At 36.2% G+C, this 12,896-nt stretch overlaps 1 pseudogene; it reads right to left on the bottom strand.

Annotated features, from left to right (window-relative positions):
• Positions 1 to 11,469: 11,469 nt before the first annotated feature.
• Positions 11,470 to 12,418, bottom strand: LOC116095132 (annotated as a pseudogene).
• Between the last annotated feature and the right edge of the window lie 478 nt (positions 12,419 to 12,896).

Genomic DNA, 12,896 nt, shown 5'->3' with positions numbered 1-12,896 from the left:
CATATACAGCAGCCCTCTATACTTCGGTACATCTTTGGCTTGTGAAAACCAAACATCTTTTCTTCTGGAAATCTCTTACTGGTGGGTTTTCTCAGTGGATAAAGGCACTTGCTGCCAAGATTGATGACCTGAGTTAGATTCTTAGGACCCAGACAGTAGAAGGAGAGAAGTGATTTCTGCAAATGGTCTACTGGTCTTTTGTAGGTACATGTCACAATTATCATAAATTTCTAGATACCTTTTTCACAAGGCTGAGAAAATGAGAGATCTAGTTAGGAGATCAGTTGTAAAGGATCCTTACTGGGCTAGTTTTTGTAGTATTAAATATGATAATATTTTAAGTGTCTCAAAAACTTGTTTCCAATGGTGATGTCTGAATTCTATTTTCCTTAAAATACTGTTTATTTTTCCACTCTTATTATGTTTCACTTCTTATCACTTCTACCTCCAACTTCTCCCATGCCCTCCAACTGCTCCATTTCAAATTAATGGCCTCTGACTCTTTCATTACTATTGTTATACATCTCTATAAACAAACAAACAAACAAATATAACCTGCTGAGTCTGTTTATAGTTGCTTATGTGGCTTTGCCTTTTGGGTTGTCTAGTTTGTATTAGATAATCAATTGGGGGCTTCTCTCTGGGGAAGACTAAGTTTTTCTCTCTCAGATGTCATTACTTGTCAGAAGTGCTTCATCTAGGATTGGCACCCTGTGAGATTTCTCATTTATTCTCAACACTGCTTTTATTTGGATACTTCTTTTACATGGAGGTGTGGGTCTCAGGTTCTAACTGCAATTACTAGAGGGCCATGTCTTGACACATTAAGACAGAGATTGTTAACACAAAAGAAAATGCTACCCAATAACTTTTCCAGTGTAATCTAATTTTGGCAAAAGACTAACCATAGGGATGGGGGAGATTATTTTGTCTGTAGTTGCTTGCCTTCAGAGCTTGAGGACCTGAGGTTAGTCACCAGAACCCAGGTAAAACAGGAAAGTGTGGTGAGGTTCTTGCAATCCTAGTACTAGATAGGGAAATATGGTAGATTCATGGGGCTCATTGGTCATCATGCCTAGCCTAATCATAGAGCTTTAGGTAAATGAGAGATCCTGTGCCCTCAAACATGGTAAATAGCTCCTGAAGAATGACACCTAAAATTAATCTCTGCCTAGCACACACATGTATGTGTAGATGTGAACAAATTAATATGCAAATATATGTACACATACACACAGAAAGGAATAGATATAGACATGTATGTTTCTATAAGGTTATGTAGCCTGTGATTTTATAAACATGCTTGCTCCTGCCTGGTGCCGCTGTCCGTGTTATGCTCCAAGATGAGTTGCTGCCAATGGCTGTCTTACTCAGCACCCACAGCTAGCTTTACCAAGCCACCCAGTCTCCCACAGCTCTGCCAAGCTGCCAGCTCAGCTTGTTTTTCCTGAGAACACTGCCCATTCCTCTGTGCCCTTCCTCAAGCTGCCTGCTTTCTCTTCCAGCCCATTTTAATGCCGCAAATGGAAAACACCAGACAGTCTTAATATTTTAAAACTGGTAGTGATATAAGCGGTATAATTTCTTTAGCTTCATTTACTCATGATATGTTTTATATATTTTATAAGTTCTATTTTTATATTGATGAATTATTATTTTTAAATTGATTTATCAGGTATAATTCACATGGCAAAGCTGTACTTAACTTGTACAATATTGTACAATATACAATTTACTATTAATATGTTCATTATCTTCAACACTTTACTCTTTCTTTTTTTTTATTCTTCTCTCATACAATACATCCTGACTACAGTCTCTTCTCTACTCCTTCCAGTACACTACCACCTCCCTTCTCCTCTAGATTCATGCCTCCTTGACTTTCCTGAAGAAAAGGGCAGACCTCTAAGAGACATAATCTGAATGTAGCATAACAAGATCCAATAAGACCTTCACATCAAGACATGAACAAGACAATCCAGTAGGAAGAAAAGAGTTCCAAAAAAATCCAAAAGAGTGAGAAATCGCCCCTGCTTCCACCATTAGGATTCACACAATAACACCAAGCTATACAATTATAACATATATGCAGAGGGGCCTAGTGTGTAGATTCATGCAGACTCTGTGATTGCCAATTCAGTCTCTGTGATACCCTATGAGCCTTGCTTAATTGATTCTGTGCCTTTTATCTCTCTGGCTCCTACAATCATCCCTCCCCATCTTTTGTAGAGTTCCCTGAGCTCTTTGTTTGGTTGTGAGTCTCTGCATCTGCTCTCATCCTGCTGGAGGATAAAGCCTCTATGGAAGTGATTTGCATATGCACCCATCTGTGAATATAGCAGAATATCATTAGGAATCATTTCATTGAGATTTCTTTGCCTTTTTAATTTTTTTTTTTGCCAGTCATGTTTGATTCTACTCTTTCATTTTCTTAAGAGTCTTTTGTGATAAGAAGAGTTAACATGGGGCTGGAGAGATGGCTCAGGGGTTAAGAGTACTTGTTGCTCACCCAGAAGTCCTGAGTTTATTTCCCAGAATGCACATATTTCTTTACACCTCTCTGTAACACCAGTTCCAGGGGATCCAACATTCTCATACAGACATATGTACAAGCAAAACACTAATACATATAAAATTAAAAATAAATAAATAATTTAAAAAAGAATACTTAACATATCTATTTTTTTAATTTTAAAGCAACTTCTGTCATATAGTTGTAGGGATAATATCCTGTGTGCTGTGTAGAAGCATCACCTATCAATAAAAATCTAATGGCCAATAAACTAAGGCAGAATGAGAAGGTAAAACTCCCAGTTGGGAAAGAGTCAGGCAGAGGAGGATTTTGGTGACCAGAACATAGAGGAAACAGACATAAGAAGGTGAGAAGAGAAAACCAGCCACAAAGCTAAACTCAGATTAGAATAAACGAGACTTTAAGGTGAGTTAGTCAGGGAACAGGAGCTTGTGGACAGCAAGCAGAAAGCCAAAACAGTTAGGCAGCCTGCTAGACTATACTGAGGGTGCAGAGCGAGCAGCCAATGATGCTGGGTGGAGATGAACTGCAAAAGGTACACAAGAGATAATATACAGAAGAAATATAAGCCCAGATAGAAGCCTCTGACCAGGTAATTATCTTTGATATCATGCAAATGCTAAACAAAGAAATCGAATATAGAATGTCATAGGGAGAAAGTCTCTGAAGGAAAGGAAGAATTAGAAATTTAAAAAGAAAAATATTTTCTATGTTAAAAATGGAGAGAAACACAATGATACAGTGCATCTGGATCCCACATGATTTGTTTTGCTTAGCAGCACATAAAAATCATTTTTTTCTGTAATGATTATAATTTTATATATTCCATTAAAAAGAGATCAAGAGAAGGCAGGCTTCAATAATGAAGGGACTAAAAAAAAAATCCTTGGTAAGTTACAAATAATAGAATAAACTTTAGACAATCATTTGAATCATGAAGAAATTTTAAATGAGTCCAATTTAAAACCTAAATCACTACCAACAAACAAGACTCCACAAAGGCAGTCTATATCTATTATAAACTTAAAATGATTTTCCCAGCATTGCTAAGGGAATTAGGTGGAGATGAGAAAAATCCACAGGGCTATCTGTAGAAACACAAGATTTAAAAAGATTTAAGGAAGCAAAAATTACCTATGGTATACATTCACCCTATGTAAAACATACTTAATAATTGGGCCAAACAAAAAAATTGTATAACTCCAAAAAAATGGAGAAATTTGGTGACAGCCATCTTACAGCCTGGCCATAAATTATAATGGCTAACATGGTAGAAAGATGAAGCTTCAATCATGGAATAACAAAATAGGACTAGAGGCATTGACATTGTCAAGGATCAATTACTGGGTCAAGGTCCACATTTTGAGTTAAGAGTACAGATTACCATTGATGACACCATTCTAGAACAATACTGTACAATTGCCTTAAGTGCTTGGGACAACAGGGGTGTGATGAATCATTTAAAAATATAACCAGGTTTCAAATGAATCTTTTACTGACATTTTCTTTTTCTTTTTCTTTTTATTTTTAACAAAGATTGACTATAACCCTAAATATAGCAATATCAGATCCAACTGCTACATAAATTTTAATGAAATCTTTAGGTTTTAAAATGCCAATGCAGAATGCAAAAAGGCTATTAGACCTTTAAGGGCCAGATTTGTACATCTTTGTGAATGGACCAAAACTATGGTGGTTACAGACCCTGTTGCTCACTATTCAGTTGTTGTTAAACAATTCCAGAAAATATTAAAACACAAAATGCCCATTGCTGTGGCTGTGGAAGATCAGATTATGCCCTAAGGACTGTAGACAAACAGTTCCTAAGGACAAATTTTTCTATAATAATAATCATCCATGGAGAAACATAAAGCTCATGAATGTAGGCCGTCCAAAGATATTCAAGGCATTTCCTTAATGTCAAATAACTGACAAAGAGGTTTTATTCACAGCCCAACAAAAACATGAGCTATTCACTTCCTGTCCACCAAGGAAGACTATTATTTTAGATTTATTTTATTTATATGAATACACTGTAGATGTCTTTAGATACACCAGAAGGCAACATTGTATCCCATTACATATAGTTGTGAGCTATCATGTGGTTCTGGGAATTGAACTCAGTACCTCTGGAAGAGAAGTTAGTACTCTTAACTGCTAAGTCATCTCTCCAGCCCCAAGAAAGACTATTAAAAAAAAACTAGAAAAATTAAAGTTTGATAGGACAAACAGAACTGTTCAAACTTAAATAAACCATTTAGTAAAGACAGAGTAGCTCCTGTGGATAGAACAGGAGATAAGATACCAAAGAAACAGATACTTTGGCAAAGTACTATAAATGATAAGAAACCATAGTTAATAGTGTGAGAGGGCCTGGCCCATTGTGGGTGGGGCCATGCTGGGCAGATGGGTTCTATAAGACAGCAGACTGAGCAAGCCAAGTAACTGCCCAGTCTTCCATGGCTTCTGCAGTTGCTCCTGTCTGGAGGTTCCTGCACTGTTCCTGTCTTGCCCTCCTTTAATGATGAGCAATGATATAGAAGTGTAAGCCAAATAAACCCTTTCTTCCCCCCCCCCAAAAAAAGAAACCATAGTTAAAATTATAGTTACACTTAATTGAGATTGAAGCTTTAATGGATATAGGAACAGATGTAACTACAATACCACAAGATTCCTGGAATCCAGCTAGGCCAATTCAAAGGGTAACTACACAGCTCCTAGGAATTGGGACTCTGTCTCAAGTAAAACAAAGCCTAAAATGAATTAAATGTGTAGAACTAGAAGGTCAAATAAAAAAAATTAATGTCATAAGTGGCTAATACTGCCATAAATATATGGGGAAGAAATCTATTATAACAGTGGGAACCACTGATTAGAATTATTCCAGCTTTAAAGATAGGTTACAAAGAGTAAAATTTCTTAATAAAGAAATAATAATGTGTTGGAAGGCAGTTACAGATTGGCCAAGCTGTCTATAAACAGAATACAGAAGAGGCTGAGTCTTCAACTTTCTATGGGAGACACAGTGCTGTTAGATTACAAGCTGACCTGCCTCAAAAGTAGGAAGTTGACAAACCCATTTGGGTAGAACAATGGCCTATAACAAAAGAAAACTTGTAAGCACAGCTAGAACAAGAATAGTTGTAGGCTCAGCATATAGAAGAGTCCACCATACTTTGGAATTCTCATATATTTGTCATTAAAAAGAAAACTGGAAAATGGAGGATACTAAATTGATTCTGAAAGGAAAAATTAGTTAATTAACAGGAATAGACCAAGCAGGAATTTTGGAACCTTTTACTAAAGCCGAGACTGCCTCATTATAGGCAGAAAATGAACATTGACAAAGAGCTTACAGTAATATTTGAAAGAAATTAATAATAAATGCCCCAAAAGGAAGTGAGTTTACTTTATAAAAAGAACTAATTCAATTCCCCCTCATATTGTGAAAGGGACACCAATTTCCAAGCCCCCTACACTCTATAGTGATGCAAATAAATCAAGAAAGGCAGGTTGTAAGTCAGAAAAAGAAAGTAAGTTTGTCTCAAAGCCCTTATTATTCAGTTAAAAAAATCAGAGTCGTATGTTATTCTTATAGTATTATGCTGTTTTCCTGAATCTCTTAATATAGTTACTGAATCTCAATATGCACAAAGAATTGTTTTTCATATAGCAACTGCTGAACTTATTTGGGATGATTCAGCATTAATTTCACCATTCATCATCTACTAAAACAAGTAATCAGAAATAGTAATCATCCATTGTATATAACATATATCAAATCCCATATGGACCTTTTAGGCCCTCTGACACAAGGCAATGATGAATTTGCTCAGCTATCAGTAGGAAATGTGCTAGAAGCTTCAGAATTTCACTAAAAAAAAAAATCACCATGTTCAAAGCAAATGCTTAAAAGAGACTTTTCTATTACTTGATAACAGGCCAAGGAAATTATAAGGAAATGTTGTACTTTTTCTTTGTATAACCAAACTCTATTATTACCTGCAAGAGTAATCCAAAATGTACCTAAAGAAATGAAATTTGGCAAATAGATGTGTTTCATGTTGTACAGTTTGGAAAATTAAATGTACATGCACTGGGAGTGGGGCTAAAAAATGTATATGCACCATTTCATAGATATATATTTAAGATTTCAATGGACAACTGCTTTGATTCTGAAAAGACTGATTCTGTAATTGCACAACTGTTAGAAGCCTTGGCTATTAGGAGGATACCTGTACAAATTAAGACTGACAATGCTTCAGGATATGTCTGTAGTAAAATGAAGCATTTTTGCATGTTATAACATAAAGCATATTATAAGCATACCACACAAGCAGCTGTAAAAAGATCTAATTTTACATTAAAAGAGATATTTAACAAAGAAAATCTTGAAACAAAGACCACTCCATAGAGATAGATCACATAATACTTTATTATCTTTACTTTTAATGCTAATCAACAATAACAACAACAACCTAACAGCTGTGTAGAGACATTGGATTATGGGGGAAAAGGTCTTCTAAATTAGAATGATCTATCTATTTTAAAGATGTCCTAACTGCAGAATGGAAGACAGGAAATGCATTGCATTGAGGAAGAAGTTTTGTCTTTCTTTCAACAGGAAAATAAAAGCTATGGATTCCATCCAAATTAATAATGATTAGACTTTATCAGATGAGATCTAATAAAGATCTACCCTGTGCATATAAAGAAAGAAAGCAAGATGAATGACAAAATAGGCAAAGTATATGCTGATCTCATATGGGAACAACTCTGAAACTGGCTGAGACATAAATGTCTCTAGCCAGGACTTCAGCTAAGCATAGCCAATAAACTTGTTGGCTACAAAGTCCATAGGACATATAATGCCCTCTTTTCAATGACATGGATGAAAATTTATATTATAATTTGGTTATATAGTCCAAACTAACTTGTAAAGACAGATACCTTACCTGCTCAAACAAAGAGAAGAGAATTATCTATGAGCTGAATGGTACACACAGTGTATTCCATACATATGGTGGTGTAGAAATTTATATTGCCTTTGAAAAGTATATACGCTCACAGAGAAAAACAGCCAGACTCCAATGAAGTCAATGCAGCCCTGATAAGATTCACCTTCAAGGATGCTAAGAAAAATGCTGAAATGCTGAATCATGTTTATTCCAGGATCCTATTATCCAACCTCAAACTACCTCAGTAACTATTTCATCAAAACTTTCTTTCAGGACAGCTTCAAAATGGCTGATCTCATATGTTCCAACCACTCAGAGTGTTCCATTCAGGACCTAGTTTAATATCTGCACTTTCTTATCACAGAGACTGGGCTAGCTTTCTTAAGACTGACCAATATCACAATTTTCTTAGATCTGCAAAAAGAGATGTCATTTTCAAACATCAGGAAACAATTTTAGAGTGACATCTTTCCCCCAGAGACAGGGTGGGTGTTTTTATGGTCATTCAGTGGTTGATGGATGTTTGTCATCATTTAGGGAGGGTTGGTCACAAGTTACTGGTCTTGTTCAGGGAGGAAACAAAGTAAGGGAGGTTCCATTCAGGAATCTCTTTTGCTCTTTCTTTTCCTTCCATCTATCCTTCTTTCTTTCCTATCTAATAATGCTCGGGAAAAAATTGCAGGGACCAGGCAGGAGATTAAAATGAAAAATAAAAAGGGAAATATAGAAATAATAGCATACAAGGGTAGATTATTGAATCTGATTTTAGAATAAAGAGCATTAACAAGGCAAATATTTTACATTTGATATGGACTGTGTAGATTGATATAGATTTAGGATTATATGTTTTAACTCTTATATAAGATATTGTGCCTATGTAAATCATTTAAAAATGCAATGTGAAGTTCCACTCCTTTTGAAAGCTGCTATTACAAAATATTTAGGATAATTAAGAAATATGAATTAGTAATCGGTCAATAAAACTTATGTTAATGTTATGTCTTCATTTAGTTAATCATACAAATAAGCTTTATTTAGTCCCCCATAGATGTTTTCAAAGTTAATCAGATAATAAGTAACTAGAAACAAGCAATGTTTGACTATTCAGCTATGGTACAGATAGATAGTCTTCAATAACCTCAAAAATCTACATAATATGGCAGTTACACATGTTTTATTAATAAAAGGACTTTTGACAGTGAGACATATCAGCTCCTGGCAGCACCCCTATAATACTTCAAAGAAGATGATGAACATTGATGAACCTCCATGTGGAATTTGTTTCAAATGTGGCAAGCAAGCCACTGAGCAAGAAACTGCTCTTGTATCAACTCTTTGTTCTTTCTTTTCCTTCCATCTATCCTTCTTTCTTTCCTATCTAATGCTCGGGTAAAAACAAAAAACAAAAACGAAATAGAACAAAACTGCTTAAACCATGATTAAATGCAAAAATTTGGAACGGTTTGGGTCACAGAATATTTTAAAATTGTGTATATTTCCATTGTTTCAGACTTGGATATTTTGGCATTTTTTTCAGGAATTCATTCATCCATCTTTTACCACATAGTATAGACTTTTAATAACCAAGCTTTTCTTCTTATACCTTCCCTATAAAAACCACAAAGCAGCTGCCAGCTCTGTGGTACTCATTTCTGATGACCAACATTGTTGTTTATGATTACAGGCAGCTGAAGGCCAATTCTGTGCAATCCATGGGAGATATCAGTTCTGACATGCATGCCCTCAGTATGTCCCAAGCTTGTGTTGGCAGGTGCTAACCTTGCAGGCACATTCAGTTATCAAGGCAGAACCTTGACAATCAGAAGTAATGCCTATATTTTTTAATCCTACTCAGGGACCCTGAGATGGAGTGTTTGAAACAAAGCCATAGAAAAGGAGGGATAAACAAAAGCCTTTTTTTTTCTTCTTTTTAATATCTCAACGTGAGTGTTCAGTATTTTCACTGGTTTCAATGATTCAAAAATAAGATTCAGTGTTTCCTATACCAGAGCTTTAAACATTTAAAGCAAAAGTACAGTGAGCATGAGATTGAATTAATAAAGTTGAGAAAATCAAGTAATTCAACAACTGTCAAAGAATGAGGCACTATTGTATGCTATCTTGCTCATTTCATAGTCATGTGCTCTTCTTCCATTTGTTACACTATTGATTAAAGGCATTTCCAGATTTAAAAAATAGGCCTTGTTTGCTCTCATTTAAACTTCTGTTTATGAGTCTTTTAAAAAATATTAGAGAATTCTTCATATTTCCCCCTTCCTTTCAATAATTTCTTTTTTTATTATATAAGTATACTATGTCCAATACAATGTCCAATAAATGAGTGCATATTGAAGTAATTACTACAGCTGAGCAAATCAGCACACTTTATAGAGTTAACTCTTCTCTTCCTTGCTTTTGTGGCAAGAATATTTAAAAACTATTATCTTGGCATATTCTTAGTACACCACATAGCAGCTGAAAGGTTTGCAGCCCCTTAGGAGGAATATCAATATGAACTAACTAGTACCCTCAGAGCTCCCAGGGACTAAACCACCAACCAAAAAGTACACATGGTGGGACTGATGGCTCCGGCAGCATATGTATAGCAGAGGATGGACAAGTCGGTCATCAATGGGAGGAGAGGCCCTGGGTCCTGTGAAGGTTCTGTGCCCCAGTGTAAGGGAATGCCAGGGCTAGGAAGTGAGAGAGGGTGGGTTGGTGAGCAGGGGGATGGGAGAGGGGATGGGGTTTTTGTTCAGAGGTGAAACTGGGATAGGGAATAGCATTTGAAATATAAATAAAGAAAATATCTAATAAAATGAAGAAAAAAAGAATAATATTATGCAGTATGTACATTGGTCCTCAATACATGCACACTTACACCAATGTAGCTTTGTGTCTTTTGACCAGTCTTGCTCCATTCTCTATGTGCTGATTTCTCACCTTGCACCTTGTAACTACAAGTCCACATATTTGGTTCCTGTTTTGCTAGATTGAGGTAGCATAGTATTTGCTCATCTTTCTAGTTTATTTCACTTGGTATGTTATGTTGTAAATGTCAGGGCCTCCTTGTTGTATTCTCATGTTCACTTTAGTAAAATATGACTTTATGAGATGATGATTTGATTTCTTTTCATTATCTACTTGGCTGATTTTTGGCTTTGTAAAAGAGCTCAGTATTTAAATTGACTTAGAAACCTTTATATTGCTTTCAATAAACTATATGCCATTGTACATACCCACCAATGTGTATAACAATTACACTTATTACATTCATTCCCATTTTTACAAGCTTATCTCATTCTGTAGTTTATTGTTTTTGTTTCTTTTTATAATTTTTTTTCTAGCAGGCATGAGGCTGTATCATACTGAAGATTTAATTTTCATCTCCTTGATTAATGATGTTGAGTAACTTTCAAATATAATTTTGGCTATTTTATGCATTTTTAAGATATGCATCCAGGTCATTTATCTATTTTAAATTTTGATTTTATTATTTTGCTACTGAATTTGTGAGTTTCTTATATAATTTAGATATTAGCATATTTTTTACAAATAAAGTTTATTAAAACAGTCACATTCATATTTGTTTATTCAGTTGATGAATTCTGTTGATGTTTTTATGCTATGAAGACAGGGTCATGCAGTTATGACACAGACCATGTGGCCTGCGAAGCCCAGAGCATTTCCTCTCAGGTCCCTTATAGAGTATGCGGGCTGACATTTAGCTGAGTAACAAGTGCCACTTGTCTTACTATCTACACTTGCATCATTTTCAGAGGGCTCCAAAGATCTACTGTCACAGAAAATATGTGGGCGGTGCAAACCTGTAAGCTGACATTTGGGAGGTGGAAGCAGGAAGATTTAAGGGCTTGTAGCTAGCATGCACTGTATGAAAACTGGTCATAAAAAAGTAGGAATAAGGCTTTTATGACATTCAGGACGGCTTAAAGAAATAATGCAAAACAATAGGCAGTATTTCTAGGCAATAATTTCAATGAACAGCATTGTTACAGAGAAAACCAAGAGCCAGTCCAATACATACAATTATAACTCTTTCAAGTAAACATTTCTCGTGTTGGCAACTGTATTGTTGACAGATTTATAAGTGGTTGACAGACTATCAACCATGTCAGAATATAAGCCTCTTCCTCTGAAAAATGTCCAGGAGAGATAAAGAGGGAGAGGCAAGGTACTGTGAGACATTGCCCAGGACTCAGAACTTCAGGGGAGTGACAGGCCAGTACTTCTGCTGCTTTCTGTGACAGTGCTTGTCAAAGCTCAGCTGCACAGCAGCCTCTATGCTCAGGATCTTGGAAGAACTGTTCCCATACAAACGCCTCATCTCTGCTTGGTGCTGCTCCCCGAACTTCTGAGATGGAGGCTCTACTAACCTATGGTGGAGCAGGCTATGGTCTTCATTCACACTGTCATTCAGGCACTCCGTGTCCAGCTGCTGCTGTAGCCTTTGCTCTTCTCTGTGCCTCTTGGCCTGTACAAAGTACTGGTGGAGTCGCTCAGTGATTTCCATATTGTTCAGGTCGCACTCCACTCCATCATCTGAATCCAACTTCAGCTCTTCCTTTTCACACAGTTCTTTATTTTCTCTAATGGATGCCTGGGTTCTATTGCTGTTAAGCAGAGACTGCTCAGGGCTTTTGGGATGGGAAACAAGGTAGGGAGACTCCTGCCACGCCAAGTGTTAGCTTTGAGAGTTCCAAGACTGGTCAGCTTCATAAGCAAGAGAGTTCTAGGAAAGAACTCTAGGAGAGAAGAATTCTAAGAGGGAAATGAAATAGGAATCCCTGAACTTTCTGTAAGCAACTTTCTAGTGGCTTCATATCCAAAGCATTGCATGATGATAATGTAGCCAGTATGTTATATATACTGGTTAAGAATACCAAGACGCTCTCCATTTTGTTGCCATTGCTGCTCCCTCTGATTGCAAAAGTCCAAGTGGGAGCTTGTGGGCATGCAGCTTGCAGACCTTGGGCAATGGGCAGCAATGGATCTAGTTCTCATAGCAGAGAGGAGGAATGGGAGGGAGAGATATTAACCTCTTTTAACAGACATAAACTGAAAAAAATACTTTCTTCAAATTATAGTGTACCTAGTAAAATGTCATGCTAACAGAAGTGAAATATATCTCTTATGTATAGAATCTTTTGGGGCAGAACATGGAACTCTAGTTTATTTTTCTTCCCCCTTAAATTATAGAAGCAAACATCTAGATGCTAAAACTAAGTCAGCAACAAAAGATAAGCTTACCCTTATACCGACATGTTTAATGGATAGGGAGATGAGGAAGAAATAAGCACTGTTATTTGTAGTTACAGATATTTGGGGATTATTTCTTGCTAAACCATAACCTAGTTTGTTAAATTAAGCTTATCATTCTGTCATTG

This window comes from Mastomys coucha, chromosome X (genome assembly GCF_008632895.1).
Source record: "Mastomys coucha isolate ucsf_1 chromosome X, UCSF_Mcou_1, whole genome shotgun sequence".
Lineage (NCBI taxonomy): Eukaryota > Metazoa > Chordata > Mammalia > Rodentia > Muridae > Mastomys > Mastomys coucha.
Note: the sequence above shows the minus strand (reverse complement) of the source record. Positions and strands in the feature narration are given on the sequence as shown.